Source organism: Pseudopodoces humilis, chromosome 6, assembly GCF_049639895.1.
Source record: "Pseudopodoces humilis isolate 2021_Gansu_Grassland_sample_001 chromosome 6, ASM4963989v1, whole genome shotgun sequence".
Lineage (NCBI taxonomy): Eukaryota > Metazoa > Chordata > Aves > Passeriformes > Paridae > Pseudopodoces > Pseudopodoces humilis.
In genome coordinates this window covers 70237075-70255111 of record NC_142205.1, presented here as the reverse complement: position 1 = coordinate 70255111, position 18037 = coordinate 70237075, and the positions used below count along the sequence as shown (strand labels likewise).

Below are 18037 nucleotides of genomic sequence, written 5' to 3'. Positions count from 1 at the left end.
CTCTTTGGACTTCTTTCCTCAGGGGGACTGGGGGGAGTGGTAGAATAAAAACTCAGAGAGCACAAGAAAGTCAATAGGCAGGACCATGCCAAACACCCAGGTGTCATTTTCAACCTCAGTTCACTCTCGTATCTTAATTTCTAAAGCTGAGCCACCACAGCAGCCAAACATCTTTCTCCAAAGCTCCTCAAAACAGCTTTTCTTCTAAAGGATAGTTTGTTGCAGAAAAAGTTAAGTAAGTCAAAAGCCACATTTGTAAGCAAAACATGTTAAAATTTCAAAATATCCCATTTTGCAAATAATAGAGTATCCTGTAATTTTGCCATGTCTAGGCGTCATTGAGAGCAAGAGACTGCACTTTTCCCTATTACCAATTGCTAACAGATGTTCTCCCCTGTGTTGTTAAACAAGTCTTGATAAAAACACACTCGTGTCTTAATAGAACTGGATGTACCCTGAGTGGGTTTCCCATTTGATCTGCTGTGTGTCTCAGAGGCTTTTTTGTCTGCTTGTTGCAGCACAGAGTGAGTTTGGTCCCACAACAGTGACAGCTGACAACTGTTTTTCCTGTTTGCAAAAGCTTTACACCGTTCAACTTGAACCAAAAGCATTTGTCATATTGCAAGGCAGTGAAGTAGATTTAATCAGATGAGGCCACTAGCGTTGTCAGTGCCAGGCTGAAAGAATTCAGCAGGACAAAAGCTGGATTTATCTCTCTGGGAGTCCGTGCGGGGAGCAGCAGTGCATCTTTGTGAATGCACAAGGGGCAATCTCAAGAGGAGAAGAAAACCAACCCAAGAGAATATTTTCAGTGCAGTTAAGCCAAAAAATAACTGTTCCTAAGTGACCAGCAGGATGCTCCTGCCAGCCAAGAGCACGTTTGTGAGAATTTTGACAGCATAAAGTGAATCTTCATGTCCCTTTTTGAAATGTCACTAACAGAGCATGGTACTTCTGTGCTCTATCCCTACATAATTCCATTTCCAGAATATTAAGCGTCACCTAATATCTCATCACATTCAGCAATCAACCTGCAAACAATTATTTACAGTGAATGACTGCTCTCCAACTGCAGTGACAATCCTCCAAAATAGTCTTAGGACTTCAAATTTCTTACAAGTCACAACAAGGCACATACCTCTCCTAGCTAACGTCAGAGACCACACTAACTAAAAAAACCCCTACAAACAACAAACCACTAAAAGAAATAAAGTCTTAATCATTTCACATGGCCACTGAGATAATATTTTATACTCTTGGTATCCTTTTGGATGATTAAGCCTTTCCAGAAGATTTACACGGGTAACTTAAGCTCAGAGGAAAAAGAATGAAACCATATATGCAAAAATCAAATCAGAGGCTTGCAGCTTTTGCAGCACCCGACAGTGAGTGAGGAAACAGCAGCTCCACCTTAGGAGTTTTGCTGATTTACATCACCCTAGTGCAGTCTCATTGAGAAGTCATGTCTTGCAAAGAGGATGCTGGTGCTTTCCACCTGCACCAGAGAAGGAGCAGGAAACAAAATACCCTTAGTTACCGACAGAGTAACAGGACACTGATCATGTTGCCTTGACATCCCCTTGCATTATTTTAAAGGGACAGTATTAATCTGCCCACGGTCTGATTAAGCAGCTGCCAAAGGTCAGAGGAAGAGGCGCCTGTATTTCGTGCAGAGTGTGCTGGTATAGCCGGCTCTCTGCCATGGCACACCCTGCGTTTTGGCATTCCTATATTGAAAGCTGCCTGCAGTACATTAATGAATTGGAGTTCAGCCTTGCATGAAGTGTTTCAACATTCACTCCAACTGTGCTCAAGGAATTTCCCATTCGCCTTTTTCCGCTAATTAGAGAGCCGCTGGGACACAACAGGGCCTTTTGAGACGCGCGGCAAGCCCTCGAGTTCTGCTGAGTCAGCAGAGGGGCGGGATATTTCGATGCACTCTCAAGACAACCTTCAACTTGCCAAATGAGGCTGCAAGCAGGACAGTAGCTATAAATGCTAGCTGAGATTTACAACCTACAGGCACCAATATCCATCTAGACTTACTTAGTCCTTAATCCAGGGGATAAGGCAGCAACAGGAGCTGGTGAATGTACAGATTTTTAAAGACTTAACTCATTTCAGTCGATATCTCTGCCTTGCCTAGCACACATTTTTTATGGACACATCTTCAAGGCGGAACACAATACTGAAGCAACTCCTTAGAAAACACATAACTAAAAATCTGTTGCAAAGCCTTGGTACAGCATTCAGGTGTCTGCAATCTCACTGCACCTGCAGACTGTCCTGCTTCTGAATCCAGACCTACCAAGACAGTAGCAACACATTTCTATTGCAACAGGCTCAGCAAATCTTACGTGTTTATTCTTGATTTCAAACTGGAAATACCGAATTTTAAAAGATATCAGAACTGCCTCAGAAATGCCTTGTCATTTACTGTATCCTGAATAGACAGAAAACCACTTTAGAGCTGATATCTTTTAAACTGGCTTCAAAAATGCTGAAAACAGATGCCTGAATTCTCGTGTGACACTACGTCCGTGCTTTATTTGCATCCAAGGAAAACACCTGCTGCCCTTCAGGTTGTGCAGTGCCACATCTCCCTGATGCCAGCTGTGCAGCAGATGAGGCAGAAGATCAGCAGCACAGGCCTGAGGGTGTGACCCTGCTGCCACTGGAATCTCCCCACCGCAATATCTCCTGCCGAAGCAGGTGAAACCTCTCACCACTGCTCAGCAGGCATTGTCCTGTCAGCAGAGGCTGCTCCTGCAGCCCCACCGCTCCTGGCTGTACTGTCTGCATGAAGCAGCATTCTGCAATAGTGAGCACAGCATATCAACCACGACATTCATTTAGTATGATAATCATAATACTGATGTATTCCAATGCTTTCAGACTGAAAACCAGCCAAATTTCCCATTTGTTTTCACTCTTGCAACAACAACAAAATAACATACATTATACCAAAGATTTAAACACAGTTTCTCTACTGGTTTGCACTGATATTCTCCAAGTTCAATGTTTTATCTGAATATTAAGACATAGAGCTAATAACTGGTCAATAAAATTAGCACTGCAAATTTTTACATAACATGCAGAATATTAATACAAACCATTTTGACTGAGGTTAGCATTCATGGCTTGGTTACCTGACCTGGTATTTGAACAGTAGACTTCACTTCCACTACAGTACTAAGCAATATTTAATTCTTAAGCCTCTTCTTCAACTTGATAAAATTTGATAAACATTTTACGTTATTAACGGCCTTTTAAGTTTCTGAAAGTGTGGCTTTTTTCACAAAGACAATAATGGCCAGCCTAGGGGAGAGAAAAACTGAAGCTGAAAGCTGAATTTCCTCCAGATGTTATCAGTAAATTGGCATCAATACCCAAAAATGCAGTAGGCTCCCCTCTAAACACCTTCCAGACAGGACACCATCTGAAATATGGGATGGGAGAATCAATGAGTGCAGGACTCTCCTCAGGAAGGCAATAACAGCTGCAACCACATCCTCTCCTTTGCATATTGGACGCATTTCATTTTCCTCCTGTCCCTAATATAAATATTTGTGTTCACGTCAGGTTTTGTACAATTTCAGAAGCCTCTTCTGAAGGGCAGCCAAAATCCCAGGGCCAGGCCCTGGGGAATCTCAGAGGAAAGTGATATGAGGAGAGATTGAAAACAAAGATGGCAAGCAAGGAGCAAAGGAGGCCAGGCAGTATGAAGAGCACTGCACCAAAGAAACCCAAGAAGGAATAAAGTTGCAATGTTTTATTTCCCTTGAAAAACAGAAACCAGGAGCAGTTCCACCTAAGTCCCCAGCTGCACCAACCAACCTGACCCAAGTATGCACACTTCCAAACTCATTTGCATCAAAAGTTTCATTTTCCACTCCCCCCTTCCAAAAATACACCATTTACTTCACACTTGGAAAATCCTTCAAGTACCCATGCACAATAAACCTAAAAGAATCTCCTCTTTAACCACCATTAACACTGCTGACAACTGAGAACACAATTTCAGAGCAGCTTTAAAAAAAAAGAGAATGGAGGATATTCCCCTACAACACGTTCCCCATTTCCCCAATATTTATTCTTCAGTTCTCTTGTGGAAATAACTGAGGCTCTGAAGTACAGCTGCTTCCCATAGTGCTTCAGAAATTTAATTTCTGATCTGTATTGGCACAAAAACACACCCAAATAATCAAATACCATCTTTCTCCAATCTTAAAATACCCAAGAATCACTGTCTGCCTTATCAGGCATTTCTTTAAATTCCTTGTTTACTTAAACACAATATTCATTTTAATTTAGAGTAAATATTTTATCTTTGTTTAATAACTCCTGATACTCAGAACTCTTACAGGAATTTCATTCCAAAGTCCTGAGCATCTCCCTCATTCTGATCCCCAAAACCTGACTGATTCCAGCAAGCAAGAAAAGCACACAGCATCCAGAATAATCTTACCCAACACATGCAAAGATCACAACTATCTGTACACCCTTCTAAGAACACAAGGTAGGAAAATAGGAAGCCTTAATTCAAGAAGAGAGTCCTAACAGGATGACCAAAAGGAGTTTCCCTTTTATCCTAGGGGATCAGCAACTCTGGGTCTTCTCCATCTTAAATCAATGCCCCAATCCCATGTTACAGAAATCAAAGAGTTAATACCAAGTCACCCTGCTTTCCTGCTTTTTTCACTAAATTAAACCAACTGCCTAGTTTGAATTTAACAGATGTTAATACAACTCTTCTATTCACTGCAATGTTTTAGTCTTTACAGTATCTTAATTAATTTTACTCTTTAAAATGCACGAAAATTTCACATCACCTTTAAATATTTATTGACAGATGAATATTTCATGCTGATTTTAAAGAATAGAGAACTTTATCATAACATTTGTTAATACAAAATGGTAACTCTACACTCTCAGATATGCTCTCAGTACAACGAAAAGGAATTTTTTATCTTGTTCAAAGCAGACTATAAACACTACTGCAGAGAAATAAAAACATCAAGGATGAGTTTTTTCAGAGCTACTTAAGTAATTAGGGAGCCCACAAAGCTCCCATTTGCATGAGTAGTAACTGCACGTCTCAATCTTTTCAGCAATTTTGAATATTTCATTGGTCTATGAAAGATTCTCCCAGTTAAGAGTAGTAGGTTGGGAGTAATTAATCGAAAACATATTACCTGTGAGGTACAATGAAGACAATTTTCATAGCACAAGTGAGTATTTTAAGATGCTAAAACTGACCACAAAAGCTCTACAAACATAGGACCACCTATTTAAAACCAAATGCCTCATTTATGCCTAATACCTATCATCCCTTGAAACTTAGCATTTTTCTGCCTTTTTGGGTTTTTTAAGAGGTTTTTTAAAGCTGCTGGAGATGCAAGAGTAAGAGCACTGTGGTGGGTCAGACTGACTTAAGGAAGCTGGGGCCATGAACAGCTGAGACACTGAAGGCGAGGCAGGTGCAAGTGCTTTCCCTGATGTTAAATCAATCAGTGCAGTCAGTGTTGGTTGTTTACACACAAACAGCCCTGTATACCCAAAAAATCCACCTGTGCTAATATTTAGTTTAAAACAACTTTTCCTATTGCCACAGAAGGTTGTAAACATTTATAATTTTCAGAGACAGGTGTCCAGAGAACGAGTTCTTCAAAACAAAAATTACATAAAAATACAGGCCAAAAAAAATCCAAAACACCCAAAAAAACACGCCAAGAAAACCACAACAGTTAAAGCTGTAACAGCAGCTTAGCATATACAGAAACCAAGGTATTAATGTCCAAAATGCCTTGCAAATACACTGCCCCTCCCAAAAACTTCTTCAGTCAGTAGCAAAAGCTTCACATCAGGTGGTAGGGATTCCAGACTTCAGTGGTTCCTATGCTAATTCTGCCTGAAGAAATATGAAAACAGGAGCTAAAGTCTTTTAGCTAATGCAGAACACTGAGAGCTTGCTTTTCTTTGTTCTCAGGAAAGGCTAAAATTTTTCCTATATTTAAGGATATTCTTTTATTTTGCAGTCATAAAATGGGTGAAAAGGCAAATGACAAGCACCCAAACAGAGGGGTGGAAGTAAGCAGAGAAAAACTATGGTTCTTTTCAGAAAATGAACACTGTGGTTAAAATAAAGCACTTGAAAATGCTGTGCCACAGCCATCATTACCAACACGTTCATTAGCATTAAATTAACATGGACATGAAATATCAGGATGTAAATTAACAGCAGATAATGCTGTGAAAATGTAAGAAATTACTGTTATTTGCCAGTAATTCAACTAACAAAAGCAAATTCTGTTTATCACTGGTAAACTCCAATAATGTGTTACAGTGTTTTGGTTTTTTAACTAAAATCAACTAACAAAAACTAAGAAACAAAAAAATGTTACAATTTCACACTCACCTTCTATTTGGTACTGCTTGTGTTGGACACTAATTATGTCAATGATCAAATCCAGGAAGCAATTCAAACAGAATATTAGACTCAGTTTTACAGAAGTAATCCTAATTTTTAGCAGAAAGAATTTTAAATTACTTGTAATTAGATCTTTGCTCTTTTCCCTGAAGACCTGATTTGTAATGTTTTCCAGGTCCTTTAATATTTCATTTTAGCATTCTCTGCCAAAGTGACCGCAATATTATGATCAAAAACACATTTTCAATAATTATGCCCTAAATACTTTGCAGCACATCCATATATTGACTTACACTGCAGAGGTCAGATATTTCATAGTAACTTAAAATTCTGCATATCCTTCTCATCCAGGGTATTTCATGACATGAAGCCTGCACAGCATTCAGGAGTCATTCCAACACCCACACCAAATGCTCAGTCAGAGCAGGCAGGTGGCAATAATTAGAATGAAGATAAGCTGAGGTGACAAAGCAATGAGAGCACATCAATTACTGCCTGTCACTCAGACCAGGGAGCATCTTGGAAGATGGACTGATACCACTGTATCATTCCCTATTATATTCAGCTTTTCCCTCCTTCATTTCCTCAAAATGGAAGGTCACCACAAAACCATTACATTTTTTAATACAAGTGATTTTTTTAGAAATGTTCATTGTATGCACAATACAAATTACTGTTTGCCTACATCTCACAGGCTGCACACTGTACACAGAATAATGCTGTGATTTCCAAAAAGTAGGTCACATGAGAGTAGTGGGCATGAACACTCCTGTTTAAGTAAGAGAGAGGTGATTCAGAATAATTTTATAAGGTTTGTTTTCCTATATAATTTTTTATATTGGTATTTATCTTTTATATTCATATACACACAAATATATCTAAATCTATCTCTCCATCTTGAGAAATAAGTAGACACACTGTATTTAAATTCCTTAAGGGGCAAGAGCAAATACACTCCCAAGCACACACCCTAGTGCTGAGTTATCAGCAACAAGTTAAAACAAAGAAAAATCCAAATTTTTAAACCTTAAAAAATTTTCACAGGATAGGTTTGCCATCCCTTCCTTCTCTCTGCTGACCATCCTGAAAGTAGCCAAGTAATTCATGTCACCTATGATCCAGCTACTTTACGAGTAGGTAATTCTTGAAGGCAATTTTAAGATGTTTCTACACCATCTTTTTTCCCATAGGATTTTATTATCCAACTGTCCAAATGTATTTTTGCCTTTAAATAAAAAGCAAAGCAAAACTGAACTCAGGCTTTCAACAATCGGTCAAACCACCTAACTACATGATTACAAAAAAAGCAGCCCGATCTAAGGATACGTGTCATGCAGCCTGCAAAATCTTGCAGCCACTGCTTCCTTCTGGTGATAGCAACATGACTCTTGAGCATAAGGCTCAAGGTACAGGACAGCAAGACGAGAGGCTTCCAGTCACAGGACAACAAATAAGGGACTGGCCAGGTACCATAACCCTTTAGTCATCAACTGTGCACATACATAATCAAGTTTTCCTTCCATAAAATAGATGGAGGTCAAGAGAAACATGGCTAAGATATTTTTCCTTGCCTTTCATCCTGGACGTCAAAAACTGCCTTTTAAATCCAGACAGCTGTTAAAAATGGCCAATTTTCAAGCAACTGCATTTAGTGGAAAATGCTCTGATCACTAGAGCAGATGGCTGGTGAAATCACTAACCTGACACAGGAAGATTCACCACCCTTTTTTGCACATCTTCCTCTTCCATCAGCCAGAGGGGCCACAAGGGCACATGACCTCTGTGCTTTTAGCCTCCTATCACACTTTTAGAGCCAATATAATTGCTTGTGCTAATCAACAGTGCAAAAACTCCCCACAAACAACAGGTAAGGTCTGTGAAATTCCAGGTGCTCAAAAATATTTTTATTTGCTACTCAATGACCTTTCTCTTGGGATAACAAAAAAAGGCAAGGAACAACAAGAAATATCAGGAGGACCCTGAAAGCTATTCCTGGCTTGCACACACTTCTCTGCTGGACACCCCCTAGCCCCCCATACTCAATATGCTTTCTGCTGGGCTGATACTCTCCCTTGCAGAAACCACAGTAGAAAACACTGGATGTTTTCATATCTCTTGGGGCAAATGGAGCCATCTCCTGCAGTGGCATACACTGTGTCAGAGGAATTCCTGTACCTGCAGCTCTATTTTATTAGTGAGTCATTTCAAAGGCTAGAAATAGAAACCTTTTAAGTGCTTGTACACAATTACCCAATATTATTACGGAACACTGACAGCTGAACGCTGCTCATCTCCCAGAAAAAAAACCCTCCTTTTTCAAAATTAAACCAATAATTTTTTCTATAGTACATAATAATTTTGTTTCATCCATGTGTGCACTCCACCTATTGCCTTTCAATCAATCGTTCAAAACCTATTTTATGGAAGAAAAGACAGAGCTGAAATGCTTTATCTTCCCAAACAATATATAGTCAAGAACCTGATCACCCGTAGGAAGCCAATGAGTGTGCGACACCTGGGAGTGGTGAGCACCCACGGCAAGGGAAGAGGCAAGGAGGGAGCCAGTGAAGGTGCCTCACTGAAATAACTCTCACCTAGATGTACTTGGGTTAATGGCTTTAATTGTATTGATAAAGATCTCTGCTATCGCTCTGAATAAAAGCAGCATGTTGATGAAATCCGAGGAGCATCCTGGAATGCATCCCAAGGGCCACTTTCCTTTCCAGGTATTCATCCTACCCTGGTCCCTGCAGCCTGGCATCAGCACTTTCACCCCACACACTTCATTCCCACAGGTGACAGGGAGGAAGCACGTGGAACATCCAGCAGGGCTGGAGAATTCCAGACATGCAGGCAAGAGGCAGCAGCTGCCTGCAGAGCACCGAGCTCCACACGAGGAACCGGCCGTATGGTTTTGTTTTTCTGAACCATCAGATCGGATCCATGAAGTAAAGTTTGCTATGAAATGAGCCCAGCTGCTCTGCTGGTCGGCTGCTGATGTGCCAATCAGAGCTCTAACTGCACGCAATTCAGATTTTAAGTCACCGTCACTGTTTAAAATGACTCCAAATAAAAAAAAGGAGCCCATAGCAGCTCAAAGCATAACGTTGATTTCTCTGCTTACAAACCAATTCCTGAATCAATTCATCTTCTTAAAAATTGATAAATACTCATTTCTGGCCGTCATCAACTTTCTGTTCAAGAAATAAATAGAAAAAGAGGCTCTTATAAATAGGTTCTTCCTGTTTAACACCAAGACCATGCTAAAACATGCACTTTCTGTACAAGCTATGATACGTAAAATTCCTTTGCAGCTAATTTTGCTGTTTCCCTCTAGGTAGATTATAATTGTAAAGCCACAACTGATTTAAGTCATCTGTGTGTGTTAGAATCTTGCAACTGCCCTACATCTTTTCCCAGAAAAATAAAGATATGGCATTAGAGTTTTCTCTCCACAGCTTCAAATAGCAGATGGGAAAACACCTAATTTTTTAAGCAAGTAAAAAACGTATGCTGCCATCAATGAACTCAGGAATTGGAACACAACAATAGGACTGCTACAACCTCAGACCTGTGCTGAGCCACAAAATAAAAACCCCAACAGAGTTCAACTATTGTTACCAGTGAGTGGTGAATCAGTGCACTGTAGGTCAAAATAAACCCAAGGGATCATTATCTTTTGTTTAGCATGTGAAAAACGGATTTACATTCAAAACAGTCATCTCTATAAATACTTTTCAAGACTCTGGAATATTGTAGACAACATTTAAAATTAACTAGTTTTTTTTAAATAATGATATATGTTGCTTGTTTTAAAAAGTTCTCCCTCCCTTACTTACCAAAATGAATTTTTAGAGTGAGCTAAGAGGTGGTGAGTCAAATTCTCTTTTATACTGATGTATGTACATGTGTATGCATAAATTTCTTAAATATAAATAGATATTTTTAAAACTTATGTGCTTCTTCTCTCCAAACGATGTTACAAAGTTGGGGGAAAATGTAAAATGAAAACCTCTGTCAGGAAAAAAACAAAAGAGTGGGGGAGGATGAAGACATTGTAAAATAAGCTGAAATTAAGTTTTAGAAGCAACTTGGAAATAATTTCAGGCCAATTATTTAATAAGAAAGTACTTCCTCAGCTTAAATTGAAGCATATTATATGAGTGTTTTTGGAATCTAACCCGTGGGACCAGATGAAAGCAAATGAAACAGCACAGGAAGGTTTGTCAAGTGACAAGTTTAAGCATCCAGTTTCACTGCAAAAGTTGAAGAGGGGACAGATGCAGAAGAGATTCTGGGGGGTGGGAAGGCAAAAGGACGTGTCCGGAGGAGGAATAGGTGTTCTGCTGAAAGAACAGCTAGCCAAGCAAAAAAATTGGAGCACCAAATACACATTTTTGATACTCTTTCAAATAGGACCTATAGAAAAATAAACTTGTCCTGGACAATGGTGACAGCAGACTCGTCTGAAGGGAAACACAGTTCACACTTGTCACGAGGGGAAAGCACCGAAGAGCCGGTGCCGCTGAGGAACCTGTGGGAGCCTCCACACTGCCCACTCCCTGTGCTGGGACTGCCCTTTTGGGGGCCTGGCAGTCAGACACACCCACATCCATCCCACCTCCTGCCCAAAATGTTCACTCCAAGAGGCAGGATTCCCTCTGCAGCAGCCCACAGCCAACAAGGCTGAGCTTTGTGACTAAGTGGGAATACATGCTGAAAAGATTTTAATTTATTTGGATAAACAAATTTATTTGGATAAAATACTGAAGCAACAGAAACGTATTTACATGACCAGTATGCATTTCTTATGATTGTAAAACTCTAATTTATAACTAGATGTTACATAATATGAAAAAATACCTCTAACAGTCTTCTTCCAAGAAGACAGATGTCCCAAAGATCCCCACTATTTTGTTGGTTTATTCTAAGGAAGGGCTGAGGCTGTGAAGCTTAAAATGTAACTTTGTATATAGGTGTTAGTCTGAAGTAGCAGAGCTCACATAATTCAAGAGACCCAGACTGTACACTTAGCAGAGCACTCCCAGCGAATGGGACTGAACCACTTCCAGGAATCTGAAATCTTCTGAAGTTAAATACACAAATAATTTTGGATTACAATAGCAGCAGTTGCCGGAGGAGAGGTTTCCATGCCATTATCCCCAGGGAATTACATTTTTAAGTTGCCATCAGAATCTGCCTTATCTTGTCATTGTTAATACACAACGAACTCCAATGTTGTGTTTAACAACAGGAACCGTCTCAGAATATTAGGTTGGAACTGACAACAAACAAAGGCTTTTCTCACAGTTGCCCCACATTAATGGTCTGGATTTATCACCAAAATTAAAACAGAGGCATGTAAGCATATTATACTAAGAAGCCCATACATAGACAGGCCAACAAATCCAGGTATTGCCTAGTTATGTAGGAGACACATATTGCTCAGATGCACTGTTTGATATTGTATTTGCATTTATATGAACCCCTCACAAATGGATCTAACCCAATAATCTTCGCACACCCTGCGAAAAAGAAGGAGGTACCACCAACCCTACTTTACAGAAACGTTTAATGACTTGCCCCAGGTCACACGGGAAATCTGCCGTGGCAAAGCAGAGAATGGCTCTCCTGGGATCTCTGAAATCCCATCTCAATATTCTGGCCACACTGCCACCCGTCCTCAGCCATACTTAATACGACTAAATTACTGATGGCAACAAATAGCAGAATCTGACTTTCAGATGAGCTGATTTGTACAATGAGTCAATCCATAACTTTTGTCTCCTCCAGACACTTAGATCGATGGGCTGTATGCCCAGCACGTTATAATAACCCTGAAAAGCTTTTGGCTCAGCCTGCAAACACATTAGCATTAACTTAAATCTGCTGCTTTGTTTACTACACGAGATATCTGCTTGTGCTCTATGCCCAAGCGAAACCAATTAAAGAGATCCAAATACCAAAAAGCCCACAGAGCAGTACAAGACTAAAGCTACCCATGGACATAAAATTTACTCAACTTTAGATGGTATTTATTCCTCCAAAGCATTATGGCCTGACAGTCACGTTTTTCTTTTCCAGTCATGGACTTGTCATGATTTACATTTGGAACCTTCCCCAAAAAGCGATTCAGAAAGCGTTGGAAACTGGCTCCCCTCCCACTGCTTCCGAAATGGATTAACGCAACTCCGGCCTTGGATCCAAAAGACTACAAATTACAGCGAAGCCACCCCTGATTTAAGCAGTTGGAGAGCACGACAGGAAAATCACCAAAAATTCTGCTCTTTCAGCTCTTTAAACCCATTCATTACAGAGTCCACAGGGCCACATAGGTACCAGAGTAAATCACTCAGTGGGAGAGGACATCAGCCAGTAACAAGAGGCTTTTTTTATTTCCTCAGAGGTACAAATGTAGCAGGACCAGGAAGGGTCTAATTGCTCTCAGAACACCCAAGCAGCATTTGAAGTGATAATTTATTGAGCATATCAGTGTAGCTTAGTGCACAGAACGAAAAGACAAGCCGAGGATTGTATCCGGACCACTGAAATGCCCACAGCTTGCCAGGGTAGGCAGACTGATGCAAGCCAACAAAATAATCTGGCAAAACCCTAAAGCAGACTTATAATGAAACCATACTTAGCTTTTTACTGGGTTTTAGCAAAATAAGAGAAAGGTAAGACTTGAATTTCATTTATAAATATTTAGAAACAAGTTTGGGAAAGGTTGAATCCGAGTCCCTAATTATCCAAATGGGCAGCAAGGGAGCTGGTCCAAAAATCTATTCAGGTTGGCAGGGTGCTTTTTATCAATCACAGTGGTCACTAGATGAAGCCCTGGAATACCAGTGCTAACCTGATTAGTACTGGCATAGCCTTTAACTCAAGCAATAATCACCATCCAGTGCCAACCTCTGCATGGCTCTACCCTTCTGTAAGCACAGATGCTGGAAATAACATTGATACACAAGGCACCAAAGTCAAACAGAACGGCAAAAAAACTTGTTAGAAGTGTTTCCTTGCCCTTCCGTACCAGCCCACTCTTCCATCTTGTGCTACCAAAAAAAAAAGTGAAGGTTTCTGAGTGAGAAGTGCAACAGATTCACAAACACTCTGCAGCAGCTACAACATCCTACTCTCCAGTAACACCTCCACAAACCTCAAGCCCGTTTTGCAGAAAAATGAGGAAAGCAAACAGCAACAGGGGAATTTCACAGACACGACCCCATCCACATACAGTGACTCATGGCTGCTTAAGCATGTTCCTGGAATGGATTTTCCCTCTTAAACACCCTAACAAAAACAAAAATAGAGTAAAATAACTAAGACTAAAATGGGAAAGATTAATTAACATCTCTGGGATCTCCTTTTTCTCCTCACTTGTATGAAAAGATAGGAAGCTGAAAGCAAAAGCAAAGGTTAAATCAATCTGTCTTTTGAAGAGGTGACACACCCAAGTGCCTTAGTCAAGGCTCCATCCTTGGCTCCTGCACAGTCAGAATCTGTTCACTGCTGCCAATGGAGCCTGGAAATCGTTTGGTGGAGCTGCAGACAGGAGCAGCCTCTACATTCAGCCGTTCAGTATCAGAAACGCTAACTAGTGTTGCTTTATTCCATCATGAGGGAAAATTAAATAGGAAACAAGGATTTAAGGTGCATGTCTGATAGTCGGTCTTCTCGAGGAGAAAGAAAGGGAGAAAAGCTCAGGAACTGAGAACATTTTTGCTTCCTCTGAGCCCTCATTCATTCAAAGAGAAGAATCAGAAACCCTGACTACCTCCTCTAGCAACCCCCTCCCATCACATCGAAGGGAAAATTTTTCAAGACAGCTCTTTACAGAGAACACAGAAAAAATTGACAAATCTCCCTCTGCCTCTTCCCTCTCGGAACGATGATCTTTCTCACCCGAGGACTGCAGAAAGGCAGAGTTTGCACGGCTGAGGCAAGCCCCACTTCCATGCAGCTCTTCCACAAATGCAGCAAGAGCACCTGTGACTACCAGCGTTACACGGCTGCGGGATGGCACCCAAAATTCTCTCTGCACCTAGCAATACAAACGGGGGCTTCCTACCCCATCCCCTCATCTGCCCGACGTGTTACTTTGGCAGAAGGCAGACTTCCCGCCTCTGCTGGAAAAAAATAAATTTCGACTATCCCTGTCTGATATTTACATTTCAATAGTTCCATACACAGGACAAGCTCTGTGTCTGCCATTGACAAATACCGATGGGAAACAGAAAAACCGCAAAACCCCACCACCCAAGCCACAGCCACGAAACACGACACCCTTGCACGGGCTCTTGGATGGACAGCGACCCCGGACAACTTACTGACGGGCGTATTCCTTCCTCAGCGCCGGGTTCCTGCGAGCCGCCCGTCACAGCGCCGGTGCTGCCGCAAGCCGCGGGCGCTGCCCGCCGCCCCCCGCCTGTGACAGCGCCGAGCGGGGAGCCCTCCCTCTCCCCTCCCTCCTCTCCCGCTACGTCCAAGCTCGCTCACGCCAGATCTGGAGCACGGGCAGGCAGGACGGCACGGAGCCCGCTGCTGCCCCCGCCGGGCGGTGGCGACAGGCGGGACACCCGTGGGGGCGGCCCTGGCCCCGCGCCGCCCTCCGCCGGCTCTCCGCTGGAACCCGCGCCCGCAGCGGGGGAGGAACCTGCGTGGGCACCCTCCAGCTCGGCTCCCACGAGGGGCGGGACAGGGGAGCCACAGCCCATGGCAGGCTACGCGCACACACCGCCCTGTTTGGTTCTCCCACGCCCCTCTTCCCCCGGCAATGCACAGAGGGTACACCTGGGGCCGGGGCTAGCGAGTTATGGGTAAACCAAGCACAGGAGCCGTGCCGGGAGCAGGGACAAGGGGAAACTGAGCAAAGCAGCTGCTTTCAAACAGCTTTGCTGAGCCACGACGAGGCCAGCAAACAGGGCTGGTTTTGTCTAAAGACATCTAATTTTGCATTACTGCCGCATTATGATGTACTTCTGAGACTACAGCTAAGCTAAAATAATCATGGAATAGCTGAATGGACTGGGTTGGAAGGGATCTTAAAGGTATCTCCTTCCAACACCCCTGCCATGAGCAAGGACATTTGCCACTGGACCAGGCTTCTCTGAGCCCTGACCAACCTGGCCTTGGACACTTCCAGGGATGGGGCAGCCACAGCTTCCCCAGACAACCTGGTCCTCCCTCTGGCCCCAACCAGGGCCTCACCACCCTCACAGCCAAGTTCTTCCTAATATCCAATATAACTCTGCCCTCTGTCTGGTCACTCCATGCCCTTGTGACAAGTCTCTCCCCAGCTCTCTTGGAGCTCCTTTAGGTACTGGAAGGTCTCCCCAGAGCACTCTCTACTCCAGGCTGAACAACCTGCTTGAGGTTGTGCATAGCTGGAGTGAGAAATTAAGCCAGTAGTCCAGGGAACATCCAAAGGCAAAACCCTGGGAAAGGAGCAGCTGAGAGAACTAGGGACAGAAGGAAAGGCATGTCATGGCATAGGGCTGGCAGAGAGCAGACAGCATGTCAGCACCTCCCGTGAAATGCAGCACAAGACAGACCCCCTGCTTCAACAGCTCCACGGGGCTTCGCTCCACATGCTGACTCATGTGGTCTGACACCTTCAGCCGCATGGGCCGTGCAAAGCCCAGAACACAGCAGCACTCAGAAATTACCAGTGGTTCAAAGATGACAGGTAACATCCCATTCTCCTTCTAGTCTATCATCACTTGAGCATAGAATGGACAAAGTTTGATGCTTTTACAATATTAGGGCTTCCTCGGTGCAATAAGGGGAACTTACAGTGAAGGGCGCCAGGTATTTTCCGTAGCTGTGCACTTTGCCAAAAAAACAATTAAGCATACAAAATCTTGTAGTATAAACTCATGGATATTGAAGCCTCAATTGTTTCAGCCACATAAGGTTTGGTAATTTTAGTAAGAAAATATTAACCCACACATCAAGAAACACAAGACAGTCTTTGATGTGCTGCAAAAATCAGGATATTTGGGTTAAAGAGAACAAGAAATATGAAGAAATGCAAAAATAGAAAAAAGCTACTCTGTGAAGCTGTACACATTAGCTCTTCTCAGTGCTGTCTGAAACCAATACTGAGAGAGATTTAGCAGCTCTCAATACTCCCATTAACACTGTAAATGAAGTTTAAAAAAATAAAATCCAGCATAACAATCTTAACAGATCTCTTTCTGTGCATTCCCTCCCCCCTTCAAATTAATTTTGTTACGCTTCCACATCACTGATATAAAATGACTGATGTGACCTCCGACATCACTCTGAGACCAAAGCAAGCAGTGGCACTGTGTGCGTAGCCAGATGAGGCTGGGCACTCTGAATCCTGCAGCACAAAACACATGCCAAGAGCAACATGAAGGAAGTCAGGAATAAAGCAAGCTAGGAAATTGCTGCATTGAAATATGTGACATAAAACATTCATTTGTTTTTCCCCATTCCTCCTTCTCTCATTTTCCAGATACATCTAAGTTCTTTCATTCATAGCGAATGCAATCGATAACGCTTTTAGCTCTGTGTAAAGAGCTCAGCATAATACTGCACCCACTTCAAATCTAACCCCTTCTGGAATTACACAGGAGCAAATCCCAAGTATAAAAGAAACTCTGGAGCAGGACCAGCACAGCCATAAAGGATGGTTGGTTATTAAGTAAATACACATACATACACAGGCATTGGAGCTTTGGATGGTGAAAGCAGCAATATTTCAATGAATTTGGTGTCAAAGCAGCTCTTAGGGGGAGCAGGTCATTTCACTAATTAAAGCTGTTCTTCCGTGTTTCATTTTCTGACATCTGAGCAGTCCGGTTGCCTTGCCACAGGCAGAATGGAACATGCCACTGAGCTCAAGCCAGAGGCTGGTCACTTGTGACTCAGCTCAAATTAATACACACAAATAAAAAGCTCAACCGACAGGTTACTACCCAAAGATGTGTCCATATTCACTGAGCTTCAGAATGTTGTGTCCAACATGGAGTTAATCTATCTTTCTTACATCACAACTCAACTAACAAGAAGGAGTGGCCAAAACAACCTGTCATCAACCAGCAGAACAAGGAGTTCTCTCCTGCTAGGAATGTTTCAAGGGTTTCACCATTAAATAAGTTCTCTGCACAGCAACAGGCTATGAAGAAAATCATTCTCTCCAGCATCAATCCCTTCAGAACTAAGTTCACAAAGGCCAGCTGTGAGAAAAGCCCTTCACAGGCTGTCTCCTGAACCACAAAAGCAAAGACCTAAAGGATGTCACCTTCCAGGCAGAGGAAACCACAGAGCAGCAGCTGCCAAATGCAATTAGCCCAAGGCTACACAACAGCTTTGGACTAGTGGACACCAGAGCCTCGTGTGCGTCAAAGGCAGCATGGTTAATTTGGGGCTTTTTAAGTTGTATTCTCCATGGCAGTTACTTCACGAGGCTAACAGCAACAGTGAGCTTGGAGATCCCTCCCAAAAGGAACTGCTCCTGAAAGGATGGACTAGAAATGTTACAGAAGCAGTTCATATTCCTCCCAGGGGAGGCTCCACCTGCAGGGAGGGCAAGACACTATCTACCCCTGGATTTGGGTCTCCACTGTCGCTATCCAC

General features: G+C 42.3%; 1 protein-coding gene across 3 annotated transcripts in view; it reads right to left on the bottom strand.

Moving 5' to 3' along the window:
- Window positions 1–18037, bottom strand: part of ANK2 (ankyrin 2) — a 274114-nt gene that overhangs the window by 237575 nt on the left and 18502 nt on the right. The window contains exon 1 of one of the 3 annotated variants that reach the window (XM_088055999.1): window positions 14761–14879. The exons of the other annotated variants lie outside the window; for them this stretch is intronic. The gene's annotated coding sequence lies outside the window, so the exon portion shown is untranslated. Of the gene's footprint in view, window positions 1–14760; window positions 14880–18037 lie in introns of those variants that run through there. 3 annotated transcript variants of the gene reach the window in all.